This window comes from Parasteatoda tepidariorum, chromosome 2 (genome assembly GCF_982258835.1).
Source record: "Parasteatoda tepidariorum strain Cologne lab strain chromosome 2, Ptep-v5.0, whole genome shotgun sequence".
Lineage (NCBI taxonomy): Eukaryota > Metazoa > Arthropoda > Arachnida > Araneae > Theridiidae > Parasteatoda > Parasteatoda tepidariorum.
In genome coordinates this window covers 62,875,757-62,898,099 of record NC_141756.1, presented here as the reverse complement: position 1 = coordinate 62,898,099, position 22,343 = coordinate 62,875,757, and the positions used below count along the sequence as shown (strand labels likewise).

The 22,343-nt window shown below is 26.7% G+C and overlaps 1 protein-coding gene across 1 annotated transcript in view; it reads left to right on the top strand.

The window, feature by feature from the left end:
• The first annotated feature begins 2,508 nt into the window (after window positions 1-2,508).
• Window positions 2,509-22,343, top strand: part of LOC107437764 (5-hydroxytryptamine receptor) — a 269,815-nt gene continuing 249,980 nt past the window's right edge. Inside the window, exon 1 of the mRNA XM_043045163.3 lies at window positions 2,509-2,665. The gene's annotated coding sequence lies outside the window, so the exon portion shown is untranslated. The remainder of the gene's footprint in view (window positions 2,666-22,343) is intronic.

The following is a 22,343-nucleotide window of genomic DNA, read 5'->3' as shown; positions in this document are numbered from 1 at the left end:
CGGTCATATTTTGTACGAAATAAAATATTAAGTGGAAAATTAAGGAGAGAATAAATTTCATAATTTTACTTTTCAGTTACTGGATCCTTCCTTGAAGGGTTAACCAAATGAAACTTGCTTAAGCGTGATAGTGTTTGAATTGCTGTAGCAATAGCATTGTTATATTGTAGATGATTGTGCATGACTGATAAATTGCTTTGTATGAAAGTATTTAAGGATAATGTAAAGTTGAGCTAAGATGGATAAGTTTAGAATAACGTAATGTAGTACGACTTTCGGAACCAAATGCTTACTTAACCTTTAAATAAAAAAACTATTGTAGAAAAATGCTTATATTTCAACCATTGACTTGGGAAAATAGGTATGAACTAATGTTGCAATATGTTTTCGAGAACGGCTCATCATTGAACTAGATATGAATCAAAGCAAATACCGAAATCTCAGATAACATTAATGTAGTCAAGATAGATTGTTGTATAAGTTTTTGTAAACAAACGTTTCAGATAACGCATGACTGATAAATTGCTTTGTATGAAAACATTTGAAAATAATGTAAAGTTCAGCTAAGATGAATAAGTTCAGAATAACGCAGTGTAGTACTTTTAGAACCGAACATTATTTAACTTACAAATGAACAAAATTATCCTTGAAATAATGCTTTTATGTCAATCATTGTCTTGAGGAAATAGCTATGAACTAATGTTGTAATATGCTTTCGAGAATGGCTCGTCATTGAACTAGATATGAATCAAAACAAACACCTAAATCTCAAATACATTAATGTTTTCAGGATATATTGTTGTATAAGTTTTTGTAAATAAATGTTTCATGAAAAAATGCTGTTTCGAGAGCAAATTTATTCCGACTACATCACTGTGGTTGAGATACAACGATTTAACTTTATATTTTCAGCCGAAATAGAAAATATTAAAATTATTTACTTTTTTGAAAACATTTTTAAAACTCTTTTAAAATGTTTACCTTATCTTTTATTGCAGATAAAATAAAGACAAAGACAGAATGGCTAGAGCTTTTGCAAAAACGTGAAGGACACCAAGAATCAGCATATAAAATAAGCACATGTTACAAAACATATTTATCTAAACTTATATAATTAATATATCAAGGAATAAAAACCCAAAATTGTTACACTGAAAAAATTGTACTTTTCGGTTAACAGGGCACAAGTGGAAAGTCTCCAAAAAATGTAGACCAACAACATTTTTTATTTTTTATTTTATTTATTTTTTAAATACGCAAAAATTAAATGAAATAATAAAATAAAAAAAATAAAAATAAATAAATTGAAACAAAATGGAAAAAAGTTATCCAAAAAATCATACAAAAAAATTATAATTCTTTAATGCTTAAATTTTCCTAAATCTTCATTGCAGAGCAAGGATAGTAAGTAATTTAAAAACTAATTATGTAATGATGCATGTTTTAATAAATGTTGTACTAGCATAATAATAATAATTAGCTGTACTATTATTATTATCAAAATCAAAACTTTCCAATTTAATGACGCTTAATTAAGTTAAAGATATTCTTGCAACCAATTACCTTTCAATATCCCTGTTTAAATAGCGGGAACCATCGAAAGCACTTGGCTTTCTCACATTTTCATGGCTGGATAAATCTGTGCCATGACTTATTTCATGGTTAGCCAGATCTAGATAAAATTATTTTTTTTATTGTGAAGCCTCATATCGTATAATTACGAAACCATTATTAAATCATTAATCATACAATTAATTCATCCATTATATAATAAGTAAATGTTTAATCGGAAAAAATAACACCATAAATTATTATTCAATATTTTAATTTGAAACAAATAATTTATTGAAATTTATAAAATCTAAACAGTATTTTTTCAAACTTAATACAATTTAAATAGTATTCCATTAAAGTTACTAATATTTAAACAGTATTCAATGCAAATTAAATGGCGTTCCATGAAAATTAATGTAATCTTATAAATCTGACTTGACGTTGAAATCAGAATAAATAATTACACAAGAAAATCTAAGCACCATGCCAGATATAGATAGTTTGTTTATCAGTCTCATCAATAATTTAATTTTCTGTCATATAAAATAAAGTTCTCTGTGACAATCTAAAATTTTCTGTATTTATTTTATCATTATGTCCTAAATAAAATTAAAAATGTGTAGAATTTTTTATCTCAACTATACGAATGTTAAAATTTAAGATATATATAAATAAAAAAAGAAATTATTTCTTCAACAACTAACCAAACAACGTAGTCTCTTTCCTATTAAATTTATAATGGTTCGAAAATAAAAAGTTTAAAAGAAACTCGTTTGAGGCATCGAAATACTATTCTTATCCAAATGAAACTATTAAGGTGTGTTTCTTCCTTTCTCACAATTTCAAAAAACGTTCATTACGCATGAAGGCTGTGCTATCTTGCCCGAACTTCTGTCTCCAGGCGACCAATAGCATTATGCGACATCAGCGCCCTTCGTGTTAGTTATTGGAGCTTGAAAGTGCGACCAGGATGAGCACATGGAGAAGTTATCTTACTCCTCTTTTAGACTCAGAAGAAATGACTCGTCCTGTCGTTTGTTCTGCAATGTATGTTTGTAAATAGTTTTGATTACACGATTTTTTCACGATGTAAGAACGGTGACACAATCCGGTAAGTTTTTCTTTGTTGGGATCATTATTTATATAGAAAGAAAAAAAGTTTTTTTTGTTGAAACACATTGTTATAACTGATTTTGTTAATATATTAACAAAATTTATAATATTTGTTATTCAAATAATGCTATCCAAATAATATTATTTAAATAATAATATATGTTATTTAAATAATGCTATTTAAATAGCGTTATTTAAATAATAATATGTGTTATTCAAGTAGTTTTGATTACACGAGTTTTTCAAGATGTAACAACAGGAGCAAAATCCAGCAAGTTTTATTTTTGTTGGGATCCTTATTTTTTGTACAAAAACTATAATGATAGAAGAAAAAATATTTTATTGAATCGCTTTTCATAACAAAATTAGTAATATGTGTTATCTAAATAAATCTATTAAAATAAGGCTGTTTAAATAATTTTGAATACACGAGTTTTTCCAGAAGTAAGAACAGTGGCACAATCCCATAAGTTTTATTTTGTTGGGATCTTTATTTCTTTACAAAAACTAATGAAAGAGGAAAAATTTTTAATTGTTGAATCGCTTTGTTATAGCTTATTTTAATATAACAAACATGTATATACCTGTTGTCTATTTACGATATATTCATGATAACTATGAATATCAGGAGAATATGATCGATAAATAGTAGATTTACACTAATGACTCTATTTTAGTATACTAATAACCAAATTTTAGAAAATAAATGATATTTTGCAAAGTTATCTCGAACAAAAAGAGTCTAAACGAAACTGATTTACGACGATATGTTTAAATATTTGAATTTAGTCATTTTTATATACCAGTGAACTAATAGTTAAAAAAATTTTTTTTGCCGATCATATTTGTAACAGTATTTTTTATTGACTTAAAATTTGAGAATTATCTTGTGAATAGAGATCTAAGAATATTATTATAAAAATACTATATTGGTATTAATGAAATTGAAAAAGAGTGTTTAAGAAACTGAACACAGTTTGCAAAACTTCTTGACTCAATTTGTAATTGACTGACTTAAGAAAATTAAGCTTATTTAACGTAAAATACGATTAACAATGATGCGTTTAATTATTCAATAATAATTTTAGTAAAGAAACCCAATAATTTAAATTTACATATATTTAATATATGTAACATTATCTAAGTTGAGCTTTGATTCTTTGTTACTGTAACACTATATACAGACTTTCCGTAATGATCTCTTATATGTATTATTTGAATCGCAATAAATTATTACGTTAAAAGCATTAAGAAATATCCATTATGTTCCTTATTGGTGATTATAGAGTTAATAAAATCAAATGAGGAAATGAAATCATATAAATCAAGTTTATTCCAGGTTTTATTTTTTTTCGGTTTCTAGCGTTAGTCAGACGGATTCTAGTTCCGCTAGACAACTAAATTGGTTCTTGATTTATTTTAAGCTCTCCTTTGCTCCTCAATAATGTTTCTTCAGAAATTAGAAACGCTTTTATCTCAACTAATTAATTTGTAACCTCTAATGTTTTATTGTATGACTTCTGTTTTGATTGTCTAATTGTCCATTCATACGTTTGAATTCCTTCAACACTTTATACGAGACACTACGCAACAAGAAAATTTTAAGAGATTTTGACAACATCTTAAAAAAATATTAAATTTATTTTGCGTATTAATGGATTTCAGAGGTTTTGGAAAATTTAAATTTGTAATGTATTGTTGAGACAATTTGATAATTTTTTCTAAAATAATGAATAATTAAATTTTTTTTTCTATTTTTATTTTAACACTATATACTCTTTCTTTGAATACTATCCCCTAATATGAAACTTATTTTTACAACTCTTCACCAATCAGAGCCAAGAAGTTATTTTTCATTAAATAAACTGTAGTGAAAGCTTTACAATTAGTTTTGTTTTTTGGTGATGAGCAAACTGTTACTTAAAAATTAAAGCTCGTTCAATTTAAAAAGCTCAAATATTTTATTGTATTAATATAGATTTCCTTTTCAATTCCCCTGGATAACAATTTAAGCATAATAATGCTCGGTTATTATTACATGTCACTTAAGCTTGCTTTCTCAGTCATTTTAGCTCATTATAAGGACTCATTAAATGTTTTCTGCCAAAGATATTATATAACAATAATGCTAAATTTTAAATCCTAACACTGCTTTACAATTTTATATAGCTATTTCAAAGTCATTAATTTTTATTGAATATGTTGCTTGGATGCAGTTTTACATAAACTTCACTGTGAATTACAATACTTTTAATAGAGTTAAATTTTTTTTATCCTAATATTTTTGAAACAGCAATAAAATATTTTTAATAAACTGTTTTGGATTAAGTAATAATTTAATACTGTGATGAATAAAAAAAATAAGTGTGAAGCTTTTCATTTTAAATAAGAATAAGAAAACAAATGTTTAGACTAGTAAGCAAATATAAAGTACTGGTAATAATACCGTTTAATAAGTTCTGACTAATTAATTAATTAAAAATACTGTTACTTCCTTCCTTAATTTTAAGCTGATGGCAGTTAAAAATTAAACATTCTGTAGTAGACGATTAAGGATTTTTCGAACAATGAGAATGCACCGACGCCAATGAAAAATGATTTTCGGATACTATTTTGTGTTAAATCGTGATATGTGTCCAGGTTAACTCCTTTCTTTTTATAGAGCATTCAATTTCGTCAAACAACGTCATTTCGTTAATAGAGTCCTTCAATTTCGATAATAAAATCAACGTGCAAAATGCAAATCCAATAATGACGATTAATACAATTTAAAGATTCCTCTTTATTTTTTAACAGAAGTTAAAAAAATAGAGTAAGTTTTTTTTAAAAAATTTAAGATTGTATTCAATTCCTACAATTAGTTCACGCTCTCCCTACATATATTTATATACCTTGTTCAAATTTTCAATCGTTAAAAAAATACTTGAAAATACTTAAATACTTAAAAAAATACTGTATTCATCCACTCAAGTTCAAAGACATTTTTTAAAACTTGTATTGGACGACACTTGATGTTTAATACAGTTTTTTCAAATATTTATTCATTAATTTAATTTAAGTGATTAATTTTAGTTTTTTATGGAAGAAAAAAATTCTCTTATATAAGATATTTAGCAGGGTATAAATTTAGGAATAAATAGCGTCAGTGGCGAAGCAAGTAAATCACTGGAAAAAAACTTCTTTTTCTCTGTCTTTTTTTTCATTCTGGGTCCTAGTCAGAGTCAAGGAGGGAAAAAAATGGAAAATGAAAGATGTGAATAAATTAGTGAGAGAGAGAGAGGGAAAGTGTGTGTGAGAGAGAGAATTTCCACTTAATATTGTGATTTAGTCATATGTATATACATATTTATATTAATTGTAATTATTCAATGAAAAGTAACTAAAATAAAATCTTTCTTTGTTCACCTAAGTAGAAAATGACTTCAATTTTTTACATGACTTGTTCTTAAGTTAAATGCGCTAAAATGACTGTTCTATTCCTGATATAGAGTTGTAATTGAAACGTTACCAATGGAGTATAAGACATTTGTTTATTTTTACATTAACTAGAAGTATAACTAAATTTTAACTTGATGAAAAAAGCCATACAACATTGTGAAAAAAATAATTTTAAAAACTACCAGAATAGGGTAAAATATAGGACAATTTTAAAAATAAATTTAAATTAAGGGTGATACTAGTGTAACACCTTATGTAATGTCAAGATTAAAATAGTATAAAGTTAAACATTTTCTTTGAATTATTCCTTTCGTTTCTTTTATCAATTTTATTTCATTCATATCCCTCATAAAATATTTATTTTTGTTAAAAACTTAATTCAACAATTTTTTAAAATATTTTATAATTAATAAATTAATAATTTTATAAGTAATTTTTTATAAGTTAGTTCTTGTAATTAATTTAACTTTCATACTTTATTGAAACATATATTTCAGTAAGACTGATTTCTTTTTTTAAAAAAATTCATGCTGCAAAAAATTATTGAGTAATTAAAGCATTTATGAAATTAAAAGAATAATAAAGGCGTCGATCGTAACAATTTATTAAACATAGTATTTACTTTATATTAGTTTTAAAAATAAAATACTAAATATTCCAATTTTGAATAGTATTCATAAAAGTTTTAGAAGTTAATCAAAGAAAAATATTAAGCAAGAAAAATGCAAAACTTAAAACTGCGTTTTCAATTATTTACAATTAAAAAAATATACGTTAATATACCGACTTTGAGGTTTTATGTTTAAAATGGAATTTTCAAGCGGAATATCTCTATATACTTGATGTATAACTGATGATATAATTTCAAATCCCATAAGTTTTAAAAGAATTAAAATGGAAAAAAATATACTATATTTATGAGATGTTACTAAACTTATAAATGAATTAGATAAATCAAAATTAAGTTAATAAATTAATCTGAAAAACTGGGAAATCATACAAATTTGTGGCAATATAGATTTTAATATAAATTTAAAATCATCGAATTACAATATAGAAGTAAAAAATCCCATAAATATACAAGTATAAACTATGCATAAATTTGTTCATATTAGGTTTGATGTCGAATATACAAGTCTTATTCAACTAATGCAAAAACATATTTGAAATATTTTAGTTTTTAGCTACAAGTGTGCATTATTTAGCAGTTATCTTTCAGACAGAGACTATGCAATTTTTTTAAAAGAACTTTCGTTAACGTGACTGGTAATGTTTTAAAGTTAGACAAATTATAATTAAAACAATACCTTTTCTTAGGAAATGTGTTAGAAATAACTTATAAATATCAAACTAAATAAGATAAATTTTAATTTAATTTAAATAACTTACAATAGTTATTTTGTAAGAAATAAATTACTTAATTAAATTATCAATTTCATATTTCATTACCTAAATACAACATTTAGGTACATTGTCGTACAACATTTAGCTACATTAGTCAAATAGCTACATTGTTTTTGAACCAATACACTGATTAGAATATTTTAATATCTTTTTATATTCTCTATAAACTATTTCATTTAATTTTTAGTTGTTAATTTTTAATGACAGCTCTAAAATGCATCATAAGTTTAAAGGAGTGAATTTTTCAACAGGAAGAAAGACATTTTTATTTTAATTTTTTGAAGTTAGCTGTTACTATTGTTGTATTTTATATTGAGCCAACGTTACAGTTATATTTTGCATTGCTCAAAAGAAACGTGGTAAGCTTGTATAATTTGATATAAGCTAAATTTCTATTTTGCAAATGGTTTAGAAAGTGTGTTTATAATAATAATTCTTTTATCTGAAATTATTTTATATTAATAATAATAATAATAATAGAGTTTTACCTTGGTATCTCATCTTATTAAAGATTTTTGTTGTTTTGATATTTTACTGTGAGTTAAAATATCTTAAAAAGATTTTGATATATTAACAAAAGATAACATTTAAGCAAATTTTTCAGTTATTACATGACATATTTCAAGTTTCAATGTCTCTGATCTCATTTCAAAAAAATATATTATTGAAAAAAAATCTGACTTTGGTGTTAATGGGTTGAAAATCTAAATAAATGAATAAGACTAAGAGGATAAATATTAAAAAACTTCATACTTTCAACTTTTTAATATTGAGTATATTTAAAAAAATTAATATTAACTTTGGTAGTATTGCGGAATATTATATAGTATCTATATTATTTCAGAATTTATACAGATTTTTCTATCACTTTTTTTAAAAAAAAGTTTAATAATTCTAAATTTTATTTAAGACTTTTTAATTTTACCATACTTAACTGCAAAGCACTATTAGGACAAAATAAAGAAACATGATAATTTTTCTTGTGCCAATTTTTTTCTTTCTTTTTTACTTCGCAACACTTTTTTATTTTAAAAATTGAAAAAAATAAAAATAAAAGTAAGCAATCGTAATTATTACTTACACATGAAACAATTAAAAATATTATTATTTTAGTACCATTAATTCAAAATAACATGCGTGTATTTAGCAGGAAAGAAAGCGTTTTAGCATGGATATTAGTTTCCAGCTCAATTTTTTTTTAAAAATCAATTAAAACATAAGAAAAAGAAAAGCGAAATCTTATTTACTACTGAATATGCAACGTGTTTCTCAAAGACTAATCTTAATGTGCATTTTTATCATTTCAATCAAACACGAAATGAAAAAACTACACGCATGAAGGTTCACAAATAATTTTTGAGTTAGGGGAAAAACGCTATATAGATATGACGAATTATAGTAGAGGATGGCCCATGTAATAAACATAGCAAGCTAAATTGGAAGTTGAAACTTGAAAGTGTTTTTATTAATCATCAAACTTATCTTTCTGTTCTCCCACAATCATATAAATACTGTTGTTTATTACATTCTCCTTCCTCTACTGTGATTTGTCAGATGTCAAACGAGTTGCTGTTCTTAACCGTTTAAATATTAACTTGTGATCACAAATGTCTATAGTCCTTTTGCTTTCATTTTTGTAAGGATTTTAAGAATGCATGTTAAGGGTGGTTTCATGGAACATTTTAGAAGTTTCATTAAGAGCCGTGGTAGTCGTAAACCTAGCTGTTCAACAACGGTTATAAAATAAAATAAAATGGTTTCATAAAGCAATAATAATTAAACGAATATATAAATCATTTTGAACCTTCTTTTTAATAGCAATTAAGCAAGAAAAAGGTGCTGTTTCTGTTCTGTATTTCTTATCGTTTTGGAAACCATATTTCATTGAATCGTAATTGATTGAGCAATATTTCACTGATAATAACAGAAATCTAAAGCATTGAAGAAAATGTTTCATATTTGTAAAATAAAAATGGGATATTTTTAGAACATTAATGAAGAGATTAAAATACGTCTAGCGTAAATAAAGCTCTATTTGAAAGTTTTCATCCTTTTTCCAGGAAAGTAGTTCCTATAATTTGAAATTTAAATACAGATAACGAAAGCAATTATTTTAATTGTTTTGGAAGTATTGCAGAAAAGAATGTAACTAAAGAAACTTATTTTCAATTTAGTGATTTTTTTTTTATAAATTCAAGGCTAGCTCTCAATTGATAAAAAAAAGTTCAAAGAAAACTTAAAAATATGAGAAGGATGATAAAAAAAACACACACAAAATATTAAGTATGAAAATAAATATTTCGAAAATTAAGATATGATCACGATTTAAATTTAATGAGGTCGTATAAAGCATCTGACTGTTTTGAAATACTCATAATTCACATTGAATAGGATATTCTAACATTGAATTATTCACATTTCTAACATTTGCATGAAAAATTTTTAAGTTATTTTTTAATTTTAAATGTTTTAATTATATTTACTTAAAGAAAAGGAATTAGAAGAAAAGGAATGGAATACGCTAAGAAACTTATAAACAAAAAAACACTGATTTTTTTATTTAAAGACATGTTATGGTCTTACTTTCGCGTCATGCTAAAATGTTTAGCACATTCTTTTAATGACAGTTGAAGCTTTAAAAACAGACTATCAGGACTGAGGCAAAACCTTGGATAAAATATACGTCATAATGTGTCCTCATGATTGTGATGTGGTTAATGTTATGAATAACATTCTTTTTAAGGTTGTGTTTTGTTACTATTGAATAGTTGTGGTATATTATAATTAAACTAACCATAGTACTTGCTTACGTCACCAAGCTGTTGTTTGTTTTTAAAATTTTTCGTTTCGGCTTGTAAAGTTACCTAACATTTTACTACCTCATCAAAGTGACCTCCTACCAATTATGAATTTGGCAATTTTATTGTGGTTTTATTGTTTACCAAAAACTGAGCCCAGTTGTTGTAAAAGAAGTAAACAGTGTGTGAGTGCAATGAATTTTTGAGCATTGTTTTTACCAATTCTTTCGAGGTTGGTCAGTGTTAGAGTACTGATGTTCATACCATCGAAGCAATATTTATATTCAAACTTTGACGTTAAATGAAATAATTCTTTTTTAGCAAAATTAATATGATGTTTTCATACCTGAAGTGGGTTCATAACAGTTACTTATGCCTGTTAGGTTATGTTTTGTTTATCTACAGTAAGCTTCTCTTGTGCTATTTTTAAATATAGCGCAAAACGTCAACAGGAAGAAAATACAGTTTTATGACATTTGTAAAATATTTTTTCCATTATTCAAGTTGAGCCATGGTGGCTCAGGAGATAAAGCACTCTCATCCATATGATGTGACCCCTGCGATGGCTGGTCAATACGAATTCGGCACCCGGTTCGCACCGACAACAGTGCTTATGTAAAATATCCTCAGGGGTAGACGGATTCTGGGTGCGCAATGTTTTGTGTACCCACAAACATTACGCTGACAGTAACTCTCTTCATGTAACACAAATATAGGTTAGTTCCATCAAAAAGTCAGCCCTGAAAGCAAATTTTTCCCAATACTTGATCCTTGAGTTCCCTTGACTTCTAAATTGGGTTCAAAATTAGAAGGTTACAGAGTTAAACATTGGTAGTATAAACTGTTTATATCATGAATTGCTGCGAGAAATAGCATTATGGCTAATTATACTGGGTTTACTTAATATTTGTGTTGATTACCTGAGCTTCGAATGCATGCTTTTTTTTTACTATAATGACGTAGAGTCAAGGTGTTGTCTGAAAGGAAAGAGCTTTTGCCTCCCAATAAAGTGTCCTAGGTTTGACTCCCGGCATAGGCAAGTTGGTACGAGTTCTGCCACCGGCTCTGACCGACCACAGAGCAGATGTAAAGTATCCTAAGTGGTTGACGGATCATAAATTAGAACTCCCTTGCTATCGGGATAGCCATTCCTGTTTTTATATACATATACATGCATTTTCGTGTTTTTATATACATGTAACTCATATACTGGTTAGTTCCATCAAACAGTTTTCCACGAAGGCAAATTTCTCCCAATTCTTGATCCAGCAGTTCCATTGTCTTCCTGATTGGGTTCAAAATTACAAAGCTACGGAGTTGAGTATTGGTAGTCGTAAACTCAAAATTGGGTCAACTATTAACGATGGTTATAAAAATAATTCAAGTTGAAAATATGAAGCTACACTAAAAAAATAATATTTTTTTATGCATAAATTTAAAATATTTGCCCATTTAAAGTTTCAGTCACTTCTTCTCAACATAATAGCATATGCAATTTTTAAATTAAAGCTTACTTTTACTTTTTGGAAGGCTCAAATATTTTCTTCTTTATTGTCCTTAAAGAACGATCTTAGAAAAACACTTTTAAAGGCGGTGAAGGGCAAACTTCAATCGAAGTTAAAAAGGAATATTTTATTTAAGGAACTAACCATGGAGAAACAACATTAATAAGTATCCGGAACTAAAGTGAAACTATGCTTCAAAACATACCTAGTAATACAATTCTTAGATATTTAAAAAAATTTAATACATTGTTATTCAAGCAAGTATTGCTTTACTTCAGATAGAGTTTTTATGAATATAAAAACGGCTCTTGTTATTCGTATTTCACTTTACATCATTTTAAAAACTGCTTTACTTTATGGCTTTACTCTTATGACATTATTTACAGAATTGTATTGGAGATTTCATTAAATTAATTTGGTAATTTTTTTATTAATAATTATGTTGAGAAAATTTTATTAATAATTTTGTTGAGGAAATGCCATAAAATTGATTTAGTAATTTTTTGATTAATAATTATGTCGAAAAAATTTGATTAATAATTTTGTCTAGAAAATGTCATAAAACTAATTTAGTAATTTTTTGATTAATAATTATGTCGAGAAAATTTTATTAATAATTTTGTCGAGGAAATGTCATAAAATTGATTTAGTAATTTTTTTATTAATAATTATGTCGAGTAAATGTCGAGTAATAAATCCTGAGTTTAAATTATTCGATGAAAGTTATCAAAAGAAAAAAAAATGCACTACTTTCATAATTAATTTTCTTCTTATGCTATTAAAGTTTTTTATTTCTACGTTTGTTATTATTATTAAGCTAAAATGTTTAAAATTGATTTTTAATTTGATTTTCTTTCCCTTTCTTAAATTGTACTTTTGTTCCTGCTCCTGCTTATGCGTGTGCGTATTATGTAAATAATAAAATTTTTTAAAAAGTTTTCAATCAAATGATAATAACACGGCAATTTTCATAAAAACTTCGAACATTTAAAAAGAGAGGAGAAACAGCAATTATCAGTTCATTTCTAAAGTTTTTAAAGTTAAGAGATTAATGCTTCATTGTGCAGATTTTAAAGTAGCTGGAATCTTTTTTAATGCTATAAAGCTCTGTTATTAATATTTAATTTCAGCTGTTAGCATGAGCAAAAAAATCCTGATTCGTTTCTGTTCGCAATTAGTTTAATGTGTTTACGGGAGATAAAATTAGTTATATTGCCTGAAGTGATGTTTTCATTTTCTCCGTGATTCTATTCATTCGCAAATGCAAACTTTTTAAACTTAAAGCTAGAAGCGTATCGAAAGAGTCTATTACGAGTCATTGATTTTCTTTTTTCTTTTAAAAAAAAGAACTTAAAAAAAAAGAAATATCTTATCAAGTTCATATTAAAATTGCGCAAAAATGAATGGCTTCTGGTATTTTTTTTAATTGTAAATCTTAATAATACTTATAATCTACCCACGAAACGTTTTTTAATTATTTCCTAATTGTCAAAAGTTAATGAATACTAAAGCAATTAAAAATTATAATTGTGTTTTGAGAAAAGATTACTTCCAGTTAAATTAACAAATTATTTGCTTTATTATAGTTTAATTCTTTCTTATAGTTTAGAATAGTTAGTAACAGAAATGATTGTCTCACTAATTCTTTTAATGATATGTAAGTTTTATAAAAAATGTAAATACCTTCTTAGTTTTCTTTTATCCTGCTTATACAAACTTTAAAAATACGTTTATTGTCTGGTTCTTGTAGAATTATGAAGAGTTTTTCATACTAAGTATGTTATCTACCCTGTTAAAAATGTCTTGGTAAAAAGGGTTGAATAGTAATTTATTTGCCATTTAATTGCTTATTTAAAAGTAAATATATAATCAACCAAAACAGTCAAATAACTATGAAAAGTATTATAATCAAATTATTAATGTGAGAAAATAAGTTCATCGAAAATTAGCCGAAGGCTAACCGTGGGAGGTTTTCCTCTCCATGTTACACACAAATGCGTGTTTCGTTCCCTCAAAAATTTCTCCACGAAGACAAATTTCTCTCAATACTTGATCCAGGAACAAGAAATTTGACTTGAATTCTACGAAATTATATTTGAATTGGAGGATATTTTAAGCATCCCGCTATAAATTTCTTGTTTGCATTGGAAACAGATAATTTTTTCCTATAATCGATTTTGTTTTTCAGGAAAGAGATGTTATTGATTAATATTTTTAGTTATAACAGATCAGGAAAAAATGAAAGCAGTGAAGAGATATTGAAAGAAATTTTTTTTTCAATGAAAAGCGAATACCTTTTTCTTCATTCGTTATTTCTAAATTCCATGTAAAATATTTGCATAACTCTATTTTGATTTATTTTTCAACAAATACCATGCTTCTGAATAAGAAAAAATTTACATTTTGCCGGTTCGTAAGTAGTGGGTAAGTTCAAAGCATCAAAAAGCACTTCAAAAAGTATCTATTGATCGATATTTATATTTTTTTCTTGAACTATAAAGTTCTTGTGTTAGGGCAGAGAATTTTAAAAAAGTAACTTTTTTACAACTAAAAACATATAATTAGGTTTTAACTTGAAATATTTCAGCTCTTCAACCTCCTCAATTCAAGGAAACGAGCGTTCGCCTCCCTGTGAAATGATACAGATTCAAATACCAGCTGTGGCTGGATAATACGAATTTTGCTGCACAATGCATCGGTTACAGTGTTGACGTAAAATATCCTCAGTGGTGGACGGTACATGAGTTAGAATTCCCTTCTCATTGGGCTAACCGTAGGAGGTTTTCGTTATTTTTTCCTCTCCATGTAAAGCAAATGCGGGTTACTTCCATTGAAACGTTCTCCATGAAGGCTAGTTTGCCCCAAAGCTAGGTCTAGGATCTGGTTTAGGTTCAAATTTACAAGGCTTCGGAATTGAACATTGATAGTTGTAAACTCAGAATTATGGATGATATATATATATATATATATATATATATATATATATATATATATATATATATATATATATATATATATATATATATATATATATATATATATATATATATATATATATATATATATATATATATATATATATATATATATATATATATATATATATATATATATATATATGACGAAAACTAAATTTTATTGTTCTCTCATAACGTAATATTTCAACTTCATTCTCTGAGTCATTTGGATGTAATTTATTACTTTTATGAGTTATTAATATTTTTAATGGATATAAAGCATTAGCGTTGATATTGTTAAAAAATACCAGCAGTTTTTCTTATGCTTCGCAAGACAATTAAGAATAATTGTATTTTCCACGAGTAAAGATAATTTTTGTGACCAAAGTCTTAAAACGTTTCTTCCTCTGTACATTTACTAACTCGCAACATTTTTAGTAATACTTTTTTAAAAATATTTTGCGTTTATGTCATATTTCCGCTTCTGAATAAATGGAAGAGAGACAAATTGTTTTGAAACACGTAAAAAACTATATTTAAGTAAAAACTGTGTGAGTGATTAATCAAATTTTGATGGAGCGTAAATATATTGCTCCAAGATTCGACATTTTAGATTAGAAATTTTGATTCATTTGAAGGAATGTGATTTAATCTTATTACGTTTTTACTTAGCGTGGAAGACATAGTTTGTTGTAAAAGTTTTCTAACTTTTACTTTTTTTAAAATCCTTTACGAAAGTGTGCAATTGCTTTATTTTTCAACGAAGAAATATATGAATTGCAAGTATAACTAATAAATTGATAATCGACAAATGCATTGACTAATAAATCAGTAATTTCAGTAGTAGGGTTAGAACCAAAATTATTAATGGAGTAAAGAAATAGGATGATAATAAAGTCGATTTCTTTCATAACAGAAAGAGAACATAGTGCACTTTGAATGTTATTCGAAAAGGAACATAATATATAACATGTAGTAGTATGCCTGTTATATAACATGTTGTATTATGCTTTTAAATTTCAAAATGTCGAAGCTTCAAATCATAGAATTTGATAATAAAAGTGAATGATCAAAAATAACGTAATTTCATCTACTGGTTGCAGTAGTAGGGAGAAGTTATATTTTTAACTATACGAACTATTATTCAACCATGTTTTATCAACCATGCACTTTTTTAAAAATCTATGCTAGTGGTAAAATTTTCTAATGAATTATAGTTGTTTTTCAATAAGTTAATCAACAGTATACAAATGTGTTAATTAATAAATAAAGTATATAAGCTATTTTTAATACAGGGACAAAATTTAATCTTTTTTGAATCGAAGCAATTAATGGAATAAGAAATAGGATAATAATGATGTATATTGTATTTAAGAACTTTTCATCGTAACTTAAATAGGACATAGTGCACGTTAAATGCTATTCAAGAATTAACATAACATGTTTGCTTATGCTCTAAAAACTCAAAATGACGAAGCTTTAAACCACGCAATCAGGCCATAAAATTGAATGATTTAATTTCATATACTGGTTACAGTAGCAAGGAGTAGTAAGGAAGTAATATGCACAGTAGTAAGGTTAAATTTTAACGATACCAGCTATTTTTCAACCATGTTTTCAACCATACACTTTTTTAAAAATCTATGTTAGTGTTTTTTTTTCTTGCATTGGCAAAGTGCGAAGTACTCGCTCAATTTCAGTGAAAAAAGGCAGTTAATGGGACATTATGAAGTATAATTACTGTATTATATAACTCTAATGCATTCTTAAAAATTTTGGTGCATGTTGAAAACGTCATTCAAACTTACTGACAACTTAATAAGATAAGTTGAGTCATATTATCGTGCAAGCTAATTTTTCTTTAATGTGATTACACATTACTTTGGTTCAACATTGTTCAATTTTGGAGGAAACACGTTTACAGCATGTTATAATTAAATTTAAAGTTTATATGAGCGTTTTTTTGAAAAAGAGCTGACCATTATATGTTTAAATTGATTTATTCCCAAATTTGGTATTTTACAGCAAGTATTTTTATCTGAGAAATCAGTGAACACAAATATCGTTCATCGCTCTGTCCGATCAGTTTTCCGTTCCAGTGTGAGGAGGCAAATCTTAATATCTAAGCTATACAAGCTAATGAAACACCACAATGTATACAAGAGAACAAGATTTAAAAATTTTATAATTATTTTCCAGTAATCAAATGTTTTCATAAGCCCTCTAGGAAAATGTCAGGGCTTTATATATGAAAGAAACGGAAGAAGCGTTGAATGGTTTGTGTGATTTCAGCATTGCTTCCAAAATACCTCCATTCGAGATTCTACCTTAACGCTTGAAACAGAGAGAATTTCTGGGTGCGAGATCAAGTCTATATGATTGATGGTAAAAGTGCTCTCAACCAATAGTTGCAGTATGGATTTGCGTTGATTTTGTTGAGCTCTAATTCTTACTCAAATATTAGAACGCCAGATATGAGTAGAAGTAAATGTGAGCAGGCCACTTTTTCCAAACTTCAATTCATTTTGCGCAGGCACTGCAACCGCACCATCTGCTTGATCATGTCGAGCAGGGCCGAAAAATACCCTGCTCCATATATGAGGCATGGATAACTTTCACACTCAACTGCCACGTTTTTGTCCTATTGCGATTTTTTTCTTGGGTGAAACTTGAGAGGAAACTTACTTACGGCGTATATACTCGTCATATATATTTTTTGGGATGTCATAATCCTATAGAGATATACCACGCTGGTCTGCCCTGAGGGACATAGAGCGTGATTCGCCAACTAACCAAATTTTTATTTAAATCAATCGCAGTTATAATAGTTAAACTTTGCAATCATACTTTGTTTCTCTGATCTAATGGTTTGCGTATTGTGTGGCGTTTAAAAGCGTTTCCAAGAACTATTGTGGTAGAATACATACTGCGTTTTTATTCTGACCCATCTTTACCTTAAATGCAATTTTTGAACGATATTGTATATGATCTTAATGAGCTCACAATTTCCAGGTGAATGTGGCAAAAAGTGCACAGAGTTGAAAATTCCGGATCAAATTACGGAAAAAGTACCGGCATTTATTGTGCATCATATGAAAAATCCATTTTACTGTAAAATCCACTTTCACCGTAAACTATTATACGGTAAGATTTATAATAACATTTATTTAAACAAAGCATCTAATGGTCACCGATCTAATGGTTTGCGTATTATGCGGCGTTTATAAAAGCAGTTCCAAAAACCATTGTGGTAGAACATTTCTTATTTTCTAATTTCTTATTTCATCCTTACCTTAAAGGCAATTTTTAATATTGTATGTGATCTTAATTAGCTCACAATTTCCTCGTGAGTATGGCAAAAAGCGAACAGAGTAAAAAAATTCCTGATCAAATTACGGTACAGAGTACCAGCATTAGGGTACATCATCTGAAAAATTTACTTCACTGTAAAAGTCATTTTTACCATAAAATATTATACCGTGGAGTTAACAATAATATTTATTTAAATAAAGCAATTCAGTAATTTTACGGTAATTATTACTGCAAAATATACAGTATATCATATTTTTTGTTCCGTAACATGTTCCAGTAAAAATAGATTATACGGCAAAAAGTATCGGCAATTTGAGTATCGATATTTTCTACAGTAGTTTATACATTTTATAAAATTCTTACCTTGAATTTAGGTATTTTCAAAGCAATCTACACTAAAGAACTAACTATGCGAAGGAGGTTAACTTTCTTTGGGTGCAATATATATGCTCAATTTCAAAAAACAAAATAATGTAAGAATTAAAATAATTTAACTTCTTTTAATTTGGTAAATGAAATTTTGAGCTTGGATCTGTCAAAAACTACTGTGATATTTGCTTTATCTGAAATTTACTTATTTCTCACTAAAAATTTTTAAGTATCAAATTAATTTAATTTAAAAATGATTAATCAGTTCACTATAAACTCTCCGGCGAGAGAGTTTGAGTTAAAAATTAATTCGTTATACGTTAAGATAATTTTGTTAGTGCTTTATTTATTTTAAATTGTGAAAGAGCATTCAGATTTCTTTCTTAATCATTGAATTAATGTCATTTTCATAAAAATTAAGATGTTTGGGAAATTCTTAACATAAACTTAGGAAGGAGGAAAATTTTTCAAATGTAATTTTTAAGACTGCTGTAAGTTTTTAAACTATTGTTTGAAATTCCTCAATTAATGAACATGAATTAGCTGAAAGAAGAGCGCAAATTTGCCTGAAGGAAAGAAAATATTCAATTGATCATTCTACAAAAGTATTCAGTTATTATCATAAAAATACCTCTCATCAATGCTTGAAAATATTTTTGGAATTTAAAAAAAAAAGTTACATTTAAATTTATTTTAATTAATTGTTCATTTGAAATAAATGACAAAGAAGTCCAAAAAATTATATTTGTCGAAGGTAATGAATATTTGAAGCTAAATGTAAAACTAATTTGACGACAAGAGCAAAATAATGCTTTGGCGAATAATTTAAAGAGAATATTAAGCTAGTTCCAATACCTTTTATCTTTGTTTAATAATATTGGCTTGAGTAAAGTATCCAGTTTATATTTAGAAGGATTTAAAGTTCACTTTTCTCAAAATAATGAAAATTATTTAATGAAAAGATGCTTTTTAAATTGAAGTAAATTAGCATATGCAAACAAAGGTGCACAGAGTGAGCAATTCTCATAAAATTTGGCAATGATGCTCATGGTAAAAAAAACAATTCTGATATTCAAAATGAAATAAAAAATGCCCTATTTAAGCCATTTATTTGGTATTAAGTAAGTAATCCCAAGAATATTAAAGTAAATCAGCATTAGAACATTTTCAAAGGTTCACAGAGAAAGTAATTCTGATAAAATTATCGCAGTGTATGGTAATGATACTTATGGCAAAAAAAAACAAAAACAATTCTGATATTTAAAATGAATAAAATGCCCAATTTAAGCCATTTATTTGGTATTGAATAAATAATCCCAAGAAGTTTATGTTGTGAGATATTACCTGATTAAAAACATTATTCGTTTAAAAATATATATAAAGAGCAAATAACAGTCGACGCGTTTTAAGAGTTTCAAGAATCAGCGCCCGTTTTCAAGACTTCATAACAATGAATGAGAAAAAAAAGTAATCCATATAACACATAATTCATTTTTGTTTCTTTTCATTCAAGAAATTCATATAACACAAAATTCATTTTTGTTTTTTTTCATTCAAGTGTACTTTGTATTAAATAAGTAATCCCAAGAAATTTATGCTGTGAGATATTGCCTGATTAAAAACATTATTCGCTTAAAAAAATATAAAGAGCAAATAACAGTTGACGCGTTTTGAGCACTCCAAAATTGAGCACCCATTTTCAAGACTTCACAACCATGAATGAGAAAAAATATATAAAAAGCAAATAACAGTTGACGCGTTTAGAGCACTCCAAAAATCGGCACCCGTTTTTAAAACTTCACAATAATGAATGAGAAAAAAAGTAATTCATATAACACATAATTCATTTTCGTTTCTTTTCATTCAAGTGGGGCAGGTGTTGAAAATTATGGTCTATTTTTGAAGCACTTGAAGCATCTCGATTGTTTTTTGTTATTTATATATTTATGGAAGGAGTGAAGTTTTTAATCTGGTAAAATTTATTTAGTAATTTTTCCGTTCATTTAATAATGGTTTATTGAAAATTCTGGCTTTCAAAATTATAATTCTTATTACCTCATATTTAGTAAAAAATACAATATACATGTGCTCTAAGTTATCATGATAAAATTACATAAGTCTATATTTTATTGTTAATTTTACCAAAATCATTGCAAAAGTTCTTCAGTAAAAATTACCTAGCTTTTTACCTTACTATAGATCTAGAAAAATAGTAAATTTTACCAAACTCCGGCAGCTTTTACCATATTTTTGTTTATATTGTATAAAGCAACAACATTCATTCTATAATTATCTTTATTTTTTAAAAACTAACATTGCTTGCAGATAAGTTCCTTAAATTTTACTTACCTATTATTTAAATTGGCAAAGAAAGCCAACAAAAAATAATTGTTTAAAAAAAACCCTCTAAAATCTTGATTGAAACTTTTGTTAAATTTCGTATCTCTCATTGAATGTGTGTTTAAACAAATATTCGTCTTGTCAGTGACAAGTGGAATAAATCACTTGAAAATATTAAATCTAGCATATAACTTGCACGCCTTAATGATTAATTCTTTTTATTTTATTTTCTCAAAGAAATGTTGAAAAAATTTAAAGCTTGAAACTTTCTCCTTAATATATGCATTTTTAGTCCAATTGCAGCCTTTTTGTCTTTTCTGGCGAATACGTTAAAGTTTTTGACCACTAAAAAACGTTTTATGTTAATTATTTAAAGAACATGTGTTTTCACTGAGAGAAAGCAAAACAGTTTCCATAATGGAGGTGAAAAATTTGATTTTAAGTTAAAAGAAGGAACAATAGGAAATAAATTGTCTAAAATTAAATTTGTCCTTAAAAGGAAAAAAATTGAAAAGGATAATATAATATAAAATAAAAACAAAACGTAATAAATATGATGAAAATTACACTAAGAAAAAAATCTGGTAAAATTACCATCCTCTATAATAATGACATTTGCATTGAATAACAAACATAATTCAGGTAATAAAAACCAAAATATGCGGTATTTAAACCATTCATTTTGTAATTTTTCCGTTCGCATGGTTATAGTTTACAAAAAATTCTAGTTTTCAAAATTATAGTTCTTACAGACCGAGTACAAAGTACAAAACTGGAAAGTAAATTTAACCGAATAATGATTTTTAGGCCATGCTCTAAGCTATCATAAGGAATCTACCAAATTTTAGGAAATTTATCACACTTTATCTTATATTATTAAACAATATTTAATTTTTAATTTTACCACATTCATTACCAAAGCACTTTTGCAAAAATTTCATAGCATTAAATGTTCCCATAGACCCAGAAACAAAAGAAAATGTACAATATTCTGGTAATTTTGACTATATTTTTTTCTCCGTGCATTTAGTGTATTTAACCGGTTAAGAGCAATATTTTTACGAAAATCCTTTCAATACACCATATTCCTTCAATTACCATATTCAGGTAGTTCTGACCATGCTTTTTTCTCAGTGTTCTTGGCGCACCTAACCGATAGCGAACAATACTTTTATTAAAAACCTTTCAGCTATTTCGTTTAACTCAAAGACGCATAATGGTTGCATATATATGTAAGAAAATCAAATTTATTCTTAGGCTAGGTTACCACTATGTTTAACATAATAAATTCAAACACTGCACACGATATTTCTTTCTTAATTACTCTCATATCTTTCCCTGTAAGCCTTTACTTAATCAAATAAACTGAAATTGATTCTCTTCCGGAGAATGAGTAAACATTTCACATTTAGAATGTTGGGATTTATGCTGTAATATTTATACTTCCTTAAAATTCTCAAAGTAAATAGAGGCTCTTTTGAAACAGAACTGCTTTTACTAGACACGGATCTTCTGGTTAAATATGCCGAGAAAGAACTTGTGTTCAAATCATC